The sequence below is a fragment of the Leuresthes tenuis genome, unplaced genomic scaffold (genome assembly GCF_036924035.1).
Source record: "Leuresthes tenuis unplaced genomic scaffold, fLeuTen1.0.hap1 SCAF_16, whole genome shotgun sequence".
Taxonomy (NCBI): Eukaryota; Metazoa; Chordata; class Actinopteri; order Atheriniformes; family Atherinopsidae; genus Leuresthes; species Leuresthes tenuis.
Genome location: NW_027325370.1, coordinates 32,170,071 through 32,186,428, shown reverse-complemented (window position 1 = coordinate 32,186,428; position 16,358 = coordinate 32,170,071).

The following is a 16,358-nucleotide window of genomic DNA, read 5'->3' as shown; positions in this document are numbered from 1 at the left end:
CTTGCAGCTTTCTGATAACTTGGGCCCTAGAACAATAATCAGGTTCATGAATCTTTTTGATAGCAATAGGCAGCAGAGATAGTGGCAAAACAAAATGCCCGCGGAATCCCCGCCACAACCCCAGATGGGGGTGTGAAGTTCGAACAGCTCCCCTTTGAACCCACAGGCGTTTTTCTGCTTCCGAGACCTTGTTTTGTGCTTCTATCAATGATGCTAGGTTTGTTATAGGTGCACAATCTTCCTCAAACAGAATTGGTCCCTGCACTACCTGTCCTGTCGCTTCTTTGGCTGCCTCGTCTGCCAAATTGTTGCCTACCGCAATGGGTGAGGTGTTGTTTTGATGTGCTTCACATTTACCTATGGCTAACGAGGTTGGAAGTTGTATGGCCTGTATTAGTTCGATCACTGCTTGTCCATGTGCCACAGGGGTGCCATCAGTACGCACAAACCCTCTTTGCTTCCAGATACTGGCGTTTAAATGGCACACTCCATAGCCATATCCACTATCTGTGTAGATTGTTGCCCTTTTGTCAGCTGCTAATTTACAGGCTGCTGTCAGTGCTTTAATCTGAGCTAGTTGGGCAGAACAATGCTGGTCCAGACTCACTGATAGTAGTTTGGTGAAGGAGCCATCAGGATTAAGCTGGACGATTCCATACCCAGCCTTGTTCCCTGTCTCGCCCCTGACACATGAGCCATCAACGAACAAGGTCAGGTCAGACAGAATAGGGTGATTGAATAAATCATCCCTGACTTTCATGAAGGTGTCCGTCTCCTTGAGACAATCATGGGGCTCACCTTCTGTTGGCAATACCATTCTTGTGGCCAGGTTTATGGTAGTGCATCGCAGTACCATCAAGTCAGGTCCTGAAAGCAGGATCTCATAACCCGTTCGTCGTGCTTGGGTTATCACAAAGCGTGGGCTTGTGAGCATTGCATGCAGCTGATGTGAAGTGTACAAGAATATTGGATGGCCCATAGTAATGACAGAGGCCTTCTTGTATGCAAAAGCGGCCGCTGCCAGTCCCTGGTAACAGGGTGGCAGCCCTTCTTCCACACCATCTAATTTTGTGCTGTAGTACGAAATTGGTTGTTTACCTGTTGGGGTTTCTTGCATCAATACTGCGCATGCATACCCTTTGCATAGTGTGGATTGGCTAGAGCTGGGGCAGTCTGGAGATATTTTTTCAGCAGCTGGAAAGCCCCTTCTGCCTCATCAGTCCATTGCAGCTGGGTCGAATGTTGTCCTTGTCCCGCTGCACGGATCAAAGCTCTTAATGGGGCCGTTTTGAGAGCGTAATCACAAATCCAGGGCCTGCTGTAACCTGCCATACCAAGGAAAGACAACATGTGACCAACAGTTTGAGGTTTAGGCGTTTTACTGATGGCTTCAAGCTGGGACGGTGCAATTTGTCTTTTGTCCCCACTTAGCTGTCTGCCCAAATACTCAACCGTTGTTTGGCAGAACTGCAGCTTCTTCTTACTCACTTTGTGTCCTCCTTCCGCCAGAGCTTTCAATACAGCGATGGAATCTTTCTCGCACTGTTCTTTTGAGTCAGAGCAAATCAAAATGTCATCCACATACATTAAGGTGGTGGACTGTATGTCCAAGTGACTGAGATCATGTGCAAGAACGCGATTGAAGATGGAGGGAGAGTGTACAAATCCTTGTGGCAAGCGAGTGTAGGTGTATTGTTGACCCTTGAATGTGAATGCAAACAAATATTGGGAATCTGGATGCACTGGTACACTGAAGAATGCAGAGGTGGTATGTTGGACAACAATGTGTGTGGATCAGGCACGATGGGCAACAATAGCATTGATTAGCCTTAAATCATGCACTAGTCTGTATTCATCACCATTTGGTTTCCTTATGGGAAAGATGGGGGTATTGCATGCATTGTTCGTTTTTATCAGGACCCCTGCTTCCACTAATCCTGTTATGATGGGATTTATACCGTCTATGGCTTCCTGTCTGAGAGGATATTGTTTTTGATACGGCAATCTGATGCCTGGTTTCAAGTGGAATCGCTGTGGTTCAGCCGATTTCACTATCCCTACATCTGTCTTGTGTTGGGACCATACTTGGGATGGGACTTGTTCTAATAGTGTCAAGTGTTCTTCAGTTGTCACCATAAGCCCAACTCTGTCTCTGGATACCTTAACCCTTTCTGCTATCACCTCATCTGCATATGTGAAAGTGATTTTGAAAAATTGTCCATCTGCGGAGACACTAATCTGGTGGCAGTCTGTGGGAGTCCAATCTTTGATTTGTCTTGCGGCTTGAACCATGGGGCCCAAGTCATGTGATTCATAATTGTCAGCAATCAAAAGAGTGACGTGAGGTGTGGAGTTGGGGACTTGAAACCAGTCACTGACATCTTTTCCTGCAAACTTCACAGCTGCAGCTGCCCCTTGAGGTCCTACTATGATGTCTTCGTACTGGACAATCAGTGCTTTGTTGTTGATGCTTTCATCCCAACTTTTCTCATAGTCCTCGTGAACTTGATCTTTGTCGTAAAACATGGTGCAATGGAGTGGGAGTGTTGGCTCTTTAGCCATGTCATAGTGATTCATTACCAGTGGTCTCCATGCTTCCCATTCATGACGAAGAAAAGAGTCCGGTGTTGTCAGCTTCATCCAGAAAACTTGGGCCTCTGGGTTGTTAGTTGGCATCTGTGGAGATCCTGTAGGAGTTGTTAGTGGCATCATAGGAACAGACATGTTATCAGATTTATCCGACTGGTCGTCTGTCACCTCAAAATAGATGCCATCAGGAGTACATTTGATTTTTGCATTAAGCTTACACAACACATCTCTTCCCAGGACATTAATTGGTGTATCTGCTGAATATAAAAGAGAAGAATAAATTGTCTTTTCTCCTATTTTCAACGGAACCGGTTCAGTCATTGGTATTATTTGTGTTTTCCCAGAGAAACCTACTGTTCGAATCTTCGAAGCTGAGAGGGGAAGGCTGGCTCCGTCTTTTCCTATACAGGAGTATGTGGCTCCTGTGTCTATCATGAACTGGTGATGCTGGTTATATACAGTTACATCTATTGTGGGTTCAGCATGTGGGCGTTGTGTTGGTAAAATCACCTCCCCTTCAGGTTTCTCTGGGCCTCCCTATTGCCAATGTGGTGCTGGACCCATCCATGGTCCATTGTTCTGAGGATTAGCACCTGTCCCAGCGCTAGGGGGTCCTGAACCCGGTTGTTGGGGCTCTGGCCATGGGTTGATAGGGCAGTTCCTCTGCATGTGTCCCGTCTGTCTGCACCCCCAGCACTGCAGTCTTGATTGGAATGAGGGTGCCGTTGAGGCTACCTGTGGCTGTGGTTGATATTGCCCGGGTGGGGGTCCCCCAGACGGTCCTTGGGGCCTCCTCCGTCTACCTCGCATGGGAGGGCCACCACGTCCTCTTCCTGCTGCAGGCTGCTGGATGCCTCCCCCTTGGTTGAGGTGCACATGGATTGGAGGGATCTGCTGATTCTGGAATTGACCTGCAGGTGGAGCTGTGGGATAAACATTAGGCACAGCAGATGTTGGTTGAACATGAGGTGATGACATGGTGGGTGTAATGACGGGTGCCTGCATTACCCCTCCTTCTGTTGGTCCTCCTTCCACTGGAGCGGCCACACTTACTGCTACTTGAGGCTTTGGTCTCTCCCTCTCCTTCTTCTGCTTTGCCAGTTCACCTATTTGTAGCTGAGTCAGTTTAGTAGCCAGCATCTTACTCTGATCATCCAGGGCCTGTTTCTCAGCCCTGTGTGCCTTCACATAGTGTATTATATGCTCAGAGAACACTGGCCAATCCATTTTCATCAACCCCACCACTGCATTCAACTTATCTTGTACTTCTTTAGGCATGGCGTTTTTCACATACAACATAAACAGAGCTTTTGTTGATTCATTACTGTCCCACTCACTTCCCGTCTCCGCCTTCCACATTCTCTGATAGTTATGCAGGAACTGTGAAGGGCTGTCACTATCCTTCAAACATTCTTTCTCCAATTTAGCTGGATCCATGCGTGAAGGGTACTTTTCTCGTAGGGCCCGCCACACTTGCGGTCGTATCAGGTCGAAAGTTATCGCATCATATTTGTGTGTGGTAGCCAACCTGATATATCCAGCCATCCTGAATACTTCTGTGGCGGCTGCCTGTCCTGCTGTCTTTATCAGCAGTGCCTTGATGTCGCCACCCGCCAGCTTAAGTCCTCCAGTGAGTTCTTCAAGCTTCTCGATCCATTTGTCAGCTCCGTCTGTTAAAGGAGTTAGTTTACTTGCAAGTGTCATCATATCCATAAATTACCATGGCACATACCTGAAGCTGTTATTGGGTCCTTTGGCCAGCAGTGGGTGCATTCCAGAGGGGGGTTGTTGCTGTGAGTTCTGCTGACGTCTTCGATTGCGCAACTCCATCCTCTCACTTTTGTTTCCTGTCTCCATCAGTAAGTCAAGATCATAAGTTGTCTCTCTGGTCTTAGAGCGTGGGGGTGGTGAACATTCTTTGCCGCACGCCTGCTGACTTTTCAGGTTCTCACGTTACTGTTCGTATTCCTCGTCTTCATCTTCATCGTCTGTTGGTATGTCTGACCCTTCGCCTTCATTCTGTGAGTCTCTGGCCTCACCTTTGCCAATCGAAAGTTCTGATCCCTCTTCCTTTTCCTGTTCTTCTGACCTTTCCGGTATTGGCCCGGTCGCACCCTGTTGACTCTCTGTCATTAGTCGGTCAATCATTGCTTGGTCTTTTTCTTCTTCCAATATTGTTTTCTTTTTCCAGTTGCCACTATCCTTCCCCGATCCTGTTTTCCTAGGTTCTGCCTCTACATCTACCTCCCTCTGTGTCTTGTGTGTTGATTTCTTATGTGTTCCCTCATCTGCATACTGATGATGATGATGATTCACTTGTCTCCCTCTGCCTGCGTGGCCTACTTTCTGAGTAGTGACGAGATGATGATGAGGCACCTGCCTTCCTGTGTCTGGGTGGCCTAACTTCTTCTTCTTCCTCTTCCTCGTTTACTATGATCTTTATTGTTCCTGTAATTACTCCCCCTGCTCCGTTCTGCTCTAGCTGCACAAATTGTCCCGCTCTACCAGGGTTGTACGGTGGTGGTCTGGGGCCTGTGTTTTTATTTATCATGGGGTTTCTGCTGGCTTCTACTCTGAAGTACTGCAGGATGTCTCTCTGCTCAGCATTCTTCTGTTTTTTCTTCATGTGTGTTACATCGTACTTTTTGTCTTTATTTCTTAACTCTTCCTCCACCTCATCACAACATCTTGGATCAAAGCTGCCTTCGAGAGGCCATTGATTTTTACCAGATGTTATCCTGTGCCAACTTTTCATACATCGGAGAATTTTGCGCCCGTTTGTTGGATGGGTGACCATGACTAGTTTTGCAGGCGTTATCTCATTTTTCTGCTTACTTTTGTTGGCTCCCATGTTTTATGGCAGTTCACAGCAATCTCCGGGGTAGTGTGGTTACTTATTAACTTTTTTTTCTATCACCTACTTTCTTACACCTGCTTTCTTTCCCACTGCCCCTGCTCTACTCAATGCAGAGCTGATATCTGCACTTTGGTATTTCCCAATTTTTGTTACAATTTCGTTATTCTACTAGTAATTATTTTCACTGCTTTATGCTTAATTGGAACTTTTAGAGATAATATCACCTATCGTGTGTCAATTCGTTACACCACGATGTTTCTAGCGACCATATTTATTTATGCTTATGCACTATTCTTACAACATTGACACCTTTCATCTATGCATAGTTTGCACTCTTAGCAACTATTCCAATTATACTTTAACTTTGTTAATTAATTACACATTAACAATAACATAGGTACATTTTACAACACTTTTTTGGAAAACATCAATCCTTTTGTTAACTGCAAGTCTCTTCCTTCAACAGTTACTTTGTGGATTGGCTCTGTACACTTATACACTCATAACTAAGCACGGTTATCATGTTGGTCCTGTGCCATGGGTGTTGCATGTTCTCACACACACACACACACACACACACACATTCATTAGTCCAGTAGCATGCTCGCTAAGCAGTTGATGTATTATCCTGTGGTTTCAGGTCATCTATATCCACAGTTGTGTTGTATGCGATTACCGCTTCTTGTGCTTGTTTTTGTTTGTTTGTGTGTTTGTTTTTTCTCTGCTTTCAGGTGCTCCTGGTGGCGCTAAGGCTGGATTCCCCTCAGAGGCCATGGATTGTTGTCTGTTTTGTTTTTTACAGGTGTAGCAGCTGGTTGTCTGATTTTTGTTTCTATTTTTGTTCTGTTTCCTCTTCTTTCCTCTTCTTCTTTCCTTGTCCCCCGGTCCGGTTCAGTTCTATTACATGTCATATATTGTCAACAGAAATAAATAAATGGGCATCAAGGGGAGCTTTACATTTATAAAACTTCCCTTGGCCAAGCAAATCTGTTTGGCATCAAAGGTATTCAGACTACAATTCTGCTGCCATAATGCTGAACAGGACAAGGGGGAAAAAAATAAAAAATTAGTCCGTGGTAATTTCAAAACGCACTCCAACAGCAAATTAATGATAATTAATGATCAAATAGTTTATTACACAAAAAGGAGCAACAAACATAGACAAACACTGTTCACTTATTGATTTAAAACTAATAAAAACTAATAATAATACGTTTTGGTTAGCCTGATATCTGAAATTGGTTTTATTTGCAGCATCGGGACATCCGACACAGGTGAGCTGTCATTGATGTCTGTAATTGCAGTTATTAATGTTGCACATGATGCAAGCGTGCAAAAGACGCATGGGCTCTGTGGAGAGCTCTGCTCCAGCTGGCCGCTGTGACGGGCCACTGACACTGTACTTCTGCTTAATCTAACATGTTTCAGACTCGCCCGATTTAGATTAATACCTGTGTTTTCAGATATGAAATTTCAGGGGATTTTACTAATAATTTATTATAGTTGGTTTGCGATTTTGTAGAGTTCTTCTAAAAAAGAAAAAGGTTTTAGTAGGCTGTTAAAGGAATTGACAGAATGGCAGGATGTTTATCAAAATAAAACATAAAACATGACTGGACCAAGGCTGTAACTACCATAGAGGACACAGAGGTTGTTGCCTCTGTATTTTTTTTTCTTTTTTGCTTAAATTGTGGTGATTTTATATTTGAAGAGCCAAGAGTAGCGTGACTGTTTAATAAAACAGTGGCTCAGTTTGGGCTTACGTGCTGCGCGTCATCAACAACATGTTCTGTCGCTATGGTAACTACCACACACAAGTCTGACGTTGATGTTGTTACCGTTACTGGGGGCTCACACCAAAAGTACAAGCGGCGGGTTGTGAGCGTCGTGAGCGGCTGTGGTCGCTCACAACGCTCACAACCCGCCGCTTGTACTTCTTTTGCCGCCGGAAGCGGCCAGAGAAGCCGGAAGCGGCTAAAGAGGCGGGGCTTATATGTACACCAACTAGCATATATACATATATAATAATCCATCCATACATCGGTTCCCTCTTTCACCATGGATCGTACTCTTGGCAGCCTTCTTTGTGTTTCTTTGTGTTTGCACTCTGCCGTTTTCCACCCTTTTCCGCTTTTTTCCACCTTTTTTTTTGCTTTTTTTTCCGCCTTCAGAATCCAGATCGGCCCTAATTGGCTGTCGTCACATCGCGTCACTGCTCATTTGTATAAAGTTGAGCCTTTCTCAACTCTTGAAGCTCACGACGCTCACGAAGCTCACAACACGCCGCTCACAACGCCGGCCGCTCATTGACGCCAGCTTGATTGAAAATGAATGACAGCTGGCCGCTCATGACGCTTTTGGTGTGAGCCCCTGGTTAGTGAGTCAGTCAGACACACCTGTCACTGGAAGAGGAGCACATCAAGCTAAAAATGTAGGTGGAGAGCAGTTTAAGTGGTAGATGACTGTGAGAAAAAAAAGCATTTTAATGTGGAGATATTTTCATTGCAGCCCAGCGTACAGCTCAGATAGAAGGAAACATGAATCAAAGTTTAATCTTGGTAATCTCCGTCAGTACTGGTCTTCAATCAATTTCCACCGGTTGAGTCAACATTCACTTTGCGATTGAAATGTCAGCGACGTCTTCGATTGAAAAATTAAACGTTTATTCAGTGTTGATTTCTCAGTGTTGGATGCTGAACCTGTTCTATATTTCTGCCGGATGCCGGAGCACAACGCAGCAACACTGCACAGAGCAGGACAGGAAGTCGTGAGCATAAACAAAATAAAACATCCGGTTGATTTTCAAAATAAGAGTAATAATAAATAATTTTCTGTGGTAACTTGCCCTTACTTCATGAGTCACCATAATGGTCCTTCAAAAAGCCTCAGAATGTTTGTCAGTAATGTTTTAATTTCTATCAGTTTAGTATCTGACGGTGTTTATAGATTCAAGAGTTTTATTTGTCACATACATAATCATACATAATTCAATGTGCAGTGAAATTTTCTTTTTACATGCTGCCAAGAATTAAGGATAAGAATTTAAATGTAAATGTGTCGAATAAATAAAACCTTGGCACAATAATTCCACACAAAATAAGAAAATAAGAAAAATGCCTCAGTAAAAAAGTGCTGAATGTAGGGTATTAAAATATAAGTGTAAAAATTTACAATGTTAACAATATTATTGAGGTTAGCATTAAGGTGCAGGTGAGTTTTTTATATTCTTCACTAAAGAGAAAACAGGACAGGGAGGAAAAGGCAGAGCCAAACCAAGCTCATCTTTGGGCCAAGCAGCAAGAAGAGGAGCAGTGATAGAGGGAGAGCAGGTGCTATAAAAGGAAGAGACTATGCCAGAACTGTATATGTTTTAAAAGTCAGTAAAATGTGCAGAAACCTTAATGTATAATGCATGATAGTTGAAGTATTGTGTAAAATTATAATAGAAATGTGTTCAAAAGCTCGTTTTCCTTAACAAGAGTGAACAGATTAGGCACTATCATCAACATGATAGTATAATAGGGCTTGGGTATCTATTTTAAATACTGAAGGAAATATGAAGCATTTGTATATATTATACAAATCTGTACCAGGACAATTCTTTCCTTTTTATTCCTAATCCATGACTTGATGTAATTCATTCTCCAGTTTTTCAATGTAACTCATTTGCAAATCATTTAGGATGAAGCTGATGTTCTCTGATAACAAACAAAACAAATAACCCTAAAAGTCATTATGATGTTGTTTTTGTTCCTTTAAGACTCTGAAAATGGCCATATTTAAATAATGGAATTAAAAAAATTCCAGGGGACCGTGCCCCTGAAACAAACTAGAAGTTCTGACTCATGACCTTTATTTTTTGGGCCCTGCGTACGGCCCTGGACGGGACGTTTGACAGAAAATAAAGTGTCACCGTTACAACAATTTGAGGCCCATGTCGGAATGGTGGGATGTAACTCTTCTGGTCTGTGTCCTTTAAAAACTCCAGAGACCATCCACACGAAATGCAAAACTCAAACATTTTCCACAAAACAGGCAAAACATCTGAAGTGTCTGATATTTACCAACTGTGCAAAGGAGTTTTGGGAAACGATAAGAAATATGTAGTACGATTACGACCAGCTCTGTTGGGGAGTTTTGGGCCAAATTAGGATATTTTTAGAATAACACACTCCCCAGTTAGTGTGTCCAGAAGAGGCTCAATAGATACACACACACCATATCCAGGTTTGTGCCTGTTTTGTGCCTGCTTTGTGCCATAAAATGTTTTATTTTTATTTCTGTCACATCATTCCTGTCAGGACCAGGTTGTCAGATGTTCTTTTCACTGTTTCACCAATGACATCTGATGCACCCTTAACATGAGAAGTGGGGAAGAAGTTCTGACTCTGAAATTGTACAAAATCTTGCCTTTCCATCCATAATGAAATACATTTCAGTATGCACTGTTATCTATGGCAGATTTTGTCCAAAATGCCTGCCTGCCTACTGCACCTTCATTGGACTATTTCTGTCTGAATCTATTCTGTCCAATACTTTTCCTGGTTCCTCTTTGCTCTGACTCTTGTAATGATGTGTCATTCGCGAACATTTCGTTCATTATGAACTGATCGTTTATATGACTCGGGAGTAACGTGTCGTCTCAGTGAGTGAGTCGTTAATTTTCATGCAGTACCCTCCCTCGCCACATGGCAGGCGGCAGCTGCATGAGCTCAGTCAGCAGGACAGGAAACAGAAATAATTAGTTTACGACTCAACCCCTCGGGTCCTCATTCATTTGTCACGTGACTGCTGCTCAGCGACAGGGCTGTGGACTACAGGCTGCATTGGGATTGAACTTGAACTCAAAATCAATGCATTTCTATTATAGTGCGGGCATAAATTCTCTAAGTTTTGCAGGAGCGGGCAGGAGTGTAACACACACATTGCGGTGGTAATGGTCAGAAATTAAGCAGGAGCGGGTTGAAGAAAACAGTCCCGCACAGGGCTCTACTGTGGACTGAGAAACGAAGGAGGAAATGAATGCTGTCTGATTTGTGATGTTCATTAATTTGTCATGAAATCATAATTAATTAGTGGTCTTCGGTTCTTGTAGATATGTATAGTGTTGTTGTGTATATAATGCCTGAAGTGTGTAAATAAATAAATGATAATTTAATAATGTGAATAAATACTTTTTAAAATTATATCAACATATTGATGTTGTGTTATACCATAAAATAATACCATAAAATAATACAATAAAATAATGATAATAATAATAATAATAACTAGAACATTTCTGGAAATTTTGATATGGGCATGCCCTACTGCCCATTTCTGCCACCTTGCTGCTTTGCTTATGAGGTTACAATATGTTGTGGTCCAAATCGTCCCGAGTCTTTAAATGTATGAACGATGTGTGTACGATAAACTATGGCCGAGCAAAAGGCTTCCGAATTCAGCACGTGTGTTCAATAGCATTAAAGTTACGATAGAATTAACGTTGAAAATTCTCGAAAATTGTAAATGCCACCCCAATGAGACTTTAGGATGTTGTAGTCAAAACCTTCCAGAGTCTTTAAAAGTTTGAACGATGTCTGTACAATAAAGTTTGGCCGAGCAAAGCCTCTCCAAAATCAGCATATCATGACCAATTTAAAGTGTCATATCTCCAAAATCCGTAGTAGCCAGCATAAGGAGACGCTAGTATGTTGTAGTCCAAAGCGTCCCGTGTGTTTGAACATTTGAACGATGTCTCTACGTTATAGTGCGGCCGAGCAAAGGTCCTCCAAGAATCGGCATAATAACCTCATAGCATCAGCTAATAGAGCATGTCTACGTGATGTAACATTAGCATTTTAGGCTTCCCTGCAAATTGCTAATGATGCTAGTATGTTAGCATTTTAGCATGATGTTAGCATCTGCTGGTTCTGTCTTAGGTGGCTCTGGTTATATTGCATTCACTCTTAGGCCTCCCCTTAGGAATGCATACGATTTGTGTTGCCACGGTAACAAGCCTCATGTTAACGGTTGGGCAAATTTTAACGTTAAATTTCTCAGAAACGGTAATAGCCAGCATAATGAGACTGAAATATGTTGTAGTACAACGCGTCCCGGGTTGGGGAACATTTTAATGATATTTCTACAATGACCTGTTGCCTAGCAACAAGCGTCCAAAATCAAATTTACACTTTTTTTAAATTTAAACTTTGCTATCGCAAAACCCGGAACACCTAGCGTAATGAGGCTTAATGACCATTTAGTACGAAGCGACCCAAGTGTTTGAACTCATGAATGATGTCTCTACGATAAAGTTGGGCCAGGCAATAAGCGTCCAAATTTCTTTGCTTCCTGGCTTCTACCGTTACCATGGTAACGCTTTTGATTGAGACAAGTAAGGCCCATCGAGGCACGATGGAGACGCACGTAATGATGTATGCATTAGATGGGTTGCGAGTTTCGGTTCGGGCCGAATTAACAGATTAATTAACAGATTAACAGATTCAGAATCCTCATAGAAATGCATTGGGATGACTCCACAAAAAAAAGAAAAAAATAATAATAATTAATCACAACTTCATGAGATTTGAATATGTTGTAGTCCACAGTGGGGCGAGTCGTGCAATATATTAATGATGTCACTACGACAACCTGTTGCCTAGCAACAAGCGGCCAAAGTTAAAATGACGGTTTTTAAAAATTCAAAGTTCAAAATCTCAAAAAGCGTAATAATTTGCATAATGAGGTTGTACGGGCGCTTAGTACCCATCAGCTTGAGTCTTTGAAAGTTTGAACGATGTCTCTACAATAAAGTATAGCCGAGTGATAAGGGCGCAAATTTTCAACTTTTTTTGCCGGTTTTCGGCACCTGGCATTGCCACTGTAACACTTTTGAACAATAAAAGTAATGCCAATCGAGGCATCGTGGAGACGCACGTATTGATGTATGCCATGCGTGGCTTCACATTGCGGTTCGAGTCGCATTAACGGACGAAAAAGCGTGCGGAATAATAATAATAAAAAGAGAAGGGAAACTTTTCTAGATACTAATAAATCGCCTTCTTTTTCATGTTTTTCCACGTTTTTTAGGCTGTGTTTTTTTTTTTTTGAGGATTTTTTTTTATATATCAGAGCGGGGCCATAATATACACCCGCTGGCAGCGGGCTTTTTACGACTTTAGCTTGTTAGCAAAATGCTAGCTAAAGTAGCCGAATTTTACATGTAAAATGGTTCTTTTTCTCATTTTTTTGGACTTTTTTTTTCTTTCGCAATTTTGTTTCAGGGAAGTTCTTGGCATGCGCCCACTGCTCCGCAAAGGGTGTTTACTTTTTTTACCTAGTGAAAAGCTGAATTGCAAAAATGCCCGAAACAAAATCAAAATATTAGCCTAACAAACAGGTTTTTTCAAATTTCTTATTTTTTTATTCACAATTTTTTATCAGGGAGGTTCTGGGCATGCACACCCTGCTCTGCAGGGTGTGTCTATTTATTTTAACCTACTTATAGGCTTTTCCCATAACATTGAATGTCCCTTTCCCATAACATTGTGTGGCCAGCAAACATAAACAATATAAATAGGAAGAGCACCATTTTGTTGTCAGACAACTCTGAGCCATCTTCCTGACAGGTTGTGCGGAATTGTCTCTTTCTTGCAAGAAATAAATGTTTTGTGTTAATCGTATCCAGCGACTCTGAGCCTAATTTTGAGAGAATTTTTCTAACATATTGGTCCTTCGAGCCGGATTCTAAGTCCTTTCCACCTTCCAGGATCTGAGCTGAAACCGTGCACGGGGGAGTCCAGGACTCCTAACTGAAGTCCTCTCAGCAGAGTTTCTGATAGAGGCCGGCTGCCACTGGCTGGAGGAAAGGTGACAGAATCTATTTTTGAATCAGTGGACAGACTCGCTGGATTCTTCGTTGTTGAACTTACCAGTGGATTTATGGTAAGGAACCCTTTGTGTTACTATTGTTGGCGAGAAATAGTGTGATTATTGGGGATAAATTGAGATTATTTAACTAACAATTGTTAGAAACAATAGGCCTTTAACTAAATATGGGCATTGTTAATTTCCAATAAGAAAAGTTACTATTTCGAGTGCAACTTAGTCAAAGGAAAAGCCTTTAGCTGGTACTGTAAGTAGCCTTTTAGCTGGTACTGTAAAAGCAGTCAGGAAAGGTGAAAGGTCTATGTGTGTTTAATTGAACCAAGATAGCATAGCAGAAGCAGTCAGCAAAGGTGGATCAAAGGCGAAAGCCTTTAGCTGGTACTGTAAGTAGTCTTTTAGCTGGTACTGTAAAAGCAGTCAGGAAAGGTGAAAGGTCTCTGTGTGTTTAATCGAACCAGGATAGCAGAAGCAGTCAGCAAAGGTGGATCAAAGGAAAAGCCTTTAGCTGGTACTGTAAGTAGCCTTTTAGCTGGTACTGTAAAAGCAGTCAGGAAAGGTGAAAGGTCTATGTGTGTTTGATTAAACCAGGATAGCAGAAGCAGTCAGCAAAGGTCAGTCCATAGTCTGTGTGAGAAGACTACAGGAATAAATAACTCTGCGCCGCACGTTAGAAATGGAATCTTTCTTAAGAGAGTTTGTAATGGGAGATCGCAAGAATTAAATCCATCTATGTTTATTTGTTAAATTGTTTGTCAAATTGTTTGTTAAAGTCTTTGCTGCAGTGTTGTTTTATCTGCTATGTATGTATGGGAGTAAAACAGCTGTGTGTGTGTGTTGTTGCTGATAGTAAAAGGCCTGGTTTTTTAATTGTTTATTTGTTAAATTGTTTTTTTCATTGTTGTTTAATTTGCTATGTATGGATGAGAGTGAAACAGCTGCTGGTGTGTGACGTTGCTGATGGTGACAACAGAAATAATGTATTTACTAATGGAGTTGAAGTGAACATTTGAATCTGGTTGTTGCTCGTGACATAAGGACATAAGTAGTGATTCATTCAGTAGTACTCACAATAGCTCCACTAACAATTGATTAGCTGCAAGAGGACAGTATGGGAAATACTTGTGTTAAAGCTAATCGGGAGTTAAGTGGGAGTGCTAAAATCATGTTTCAGAAAAAACCCAGATAATATTAAATATCAAGACAGATGACAAAATAAATTTGGGTTTGAGGGAGATTTGAACATGGTAAAATTGCCCAATCCTAGAAGTAATGTACAAAGTAAATCTAGTTTAAAAAAACAAAACAAAAAAAAAAACATAAGGTAGTAACATACATTTCATTCAGACCTCAGAAACACATGGCGTGAAATCCATAGTGACACACAAAATTACCATATTATTTCATGTTCCATTCCATGATTCAGGGCTATATGAAAAGACAGAATCCAGTAACTCCTTGTGCCAGCAAAACAAAGTGTAACATGTACTGTCAACACAATTACTGGCATTGTATGCAATGTTTCTTTAAAAGCAACAAAAAACAATCCATTTCAGAAATGTTTCTCGATTTTTTGTCATCTAATAGTAACATTTTTTAAGGGATTCAAGGTGAAACCTCATTTTGTTTGCAATACTCGACAATTGGTTGGGAAAGCACAAATTACAATCAATGTAATGTGATTTTTTGGCTAATAACAAAACCAGGAAAGTTAATATTATTTTCTTTAGAGTTGTGTTTCTTTCCAGCTAGTGGATGTACATCACCTGTTACTCTTGTTTTGTTTTTGGTCTCCATCGACACATTAGCAAATTTCTCCTGCTAAAGTTGCTAAATGCTCCACTAGGTGGAGCTAGCTAGCAACATTAGCATTTGAAGAGGGAATTTTGGTCAGAATGTAAATCCAGTACATGCATATCCTTACTTTTTTTTAAACTCTATAGTCTGTACCTCTTCCTGAGAGAAATGTCTGTTTTGTTCTGCTACTAAATGTTCACAACCTTAAACCACTTAAATCACTGTAATGCTGAGATGAACTGAGTGTTGTTGTTTTACAGTTGATTGTCTTTTAGTTGAAGTGGCATCTTCACATTACACATTACCATTTAACTCATTGTTATTATTAACTATTAAAGCTTTAAGCTATGGTAAAACATATATTGAAGGGCATGGAGTCCAAAAACATTTAGAACCACATCTTTTAGTTTTAGGACTTTCATATGGCTTGTTAAAAAGTGAGAGGCTATCCCATGGCAAAAACATTTTCTGTCTAAGAAATTAAATGATATTCTATCAGACACATCAGTTCTGTATTTGCCGTTATCAGACTGGTGTAGTGTTATTGTGTGTGCCATATTCAGGGACAATATACCCACTCACAAGATAAAACATTTAGTTTTTTCCTTAAATCGAGCATGTGTCATTTAAAATGGAGATAAAATTATCTTAAATACTGTGTATCATCACAGAATGATTTTATTAATGATTTTACTGAATTTCTATTGATGATTTTACTGAATTTCTTTAAATTGTGTGCACTGCTGTTGACTGTTTAGTCATAACAGGGGACTTGAAGGTGCACATAGATGTAGCCCATAATAAGCAAGCTAAATAACTCACTGCTTTCCTTGAAGTGTTTGGTCTAACTCAGCGTGTGACTGAACCTCCCCCTGCAAATGATCAGTTTTGAAATTACTCTGTGTTCTAATGATGATGATCTGTGGAGCTCTTACACATCAAGTCTTTTGAAGGCTTTGGATACCATTGCTCCTGTCAAGGTTAGAATGGTTAAAAAATGGGCAAAGGGCGCCATTGAGAAAAGAAGAGTCGGTCAGGGCACAGGAAAAAAGAAGTGCCAGAGAGCCGAACGAAAATGGTGCAAGTCAAAGCTCCAGGTTCATGATGAGATTTACAGAGAAAAGCTATGTGTGTTCAACCAGACTTTGCATAGAACAAGGGAGAGTTATTTTTAAAATCATAAAAAAAACTGCCTGACAGGACTGTTGCAGTAACAACCCTCATGTCTTGCTGGCTACAGTAAACAGAT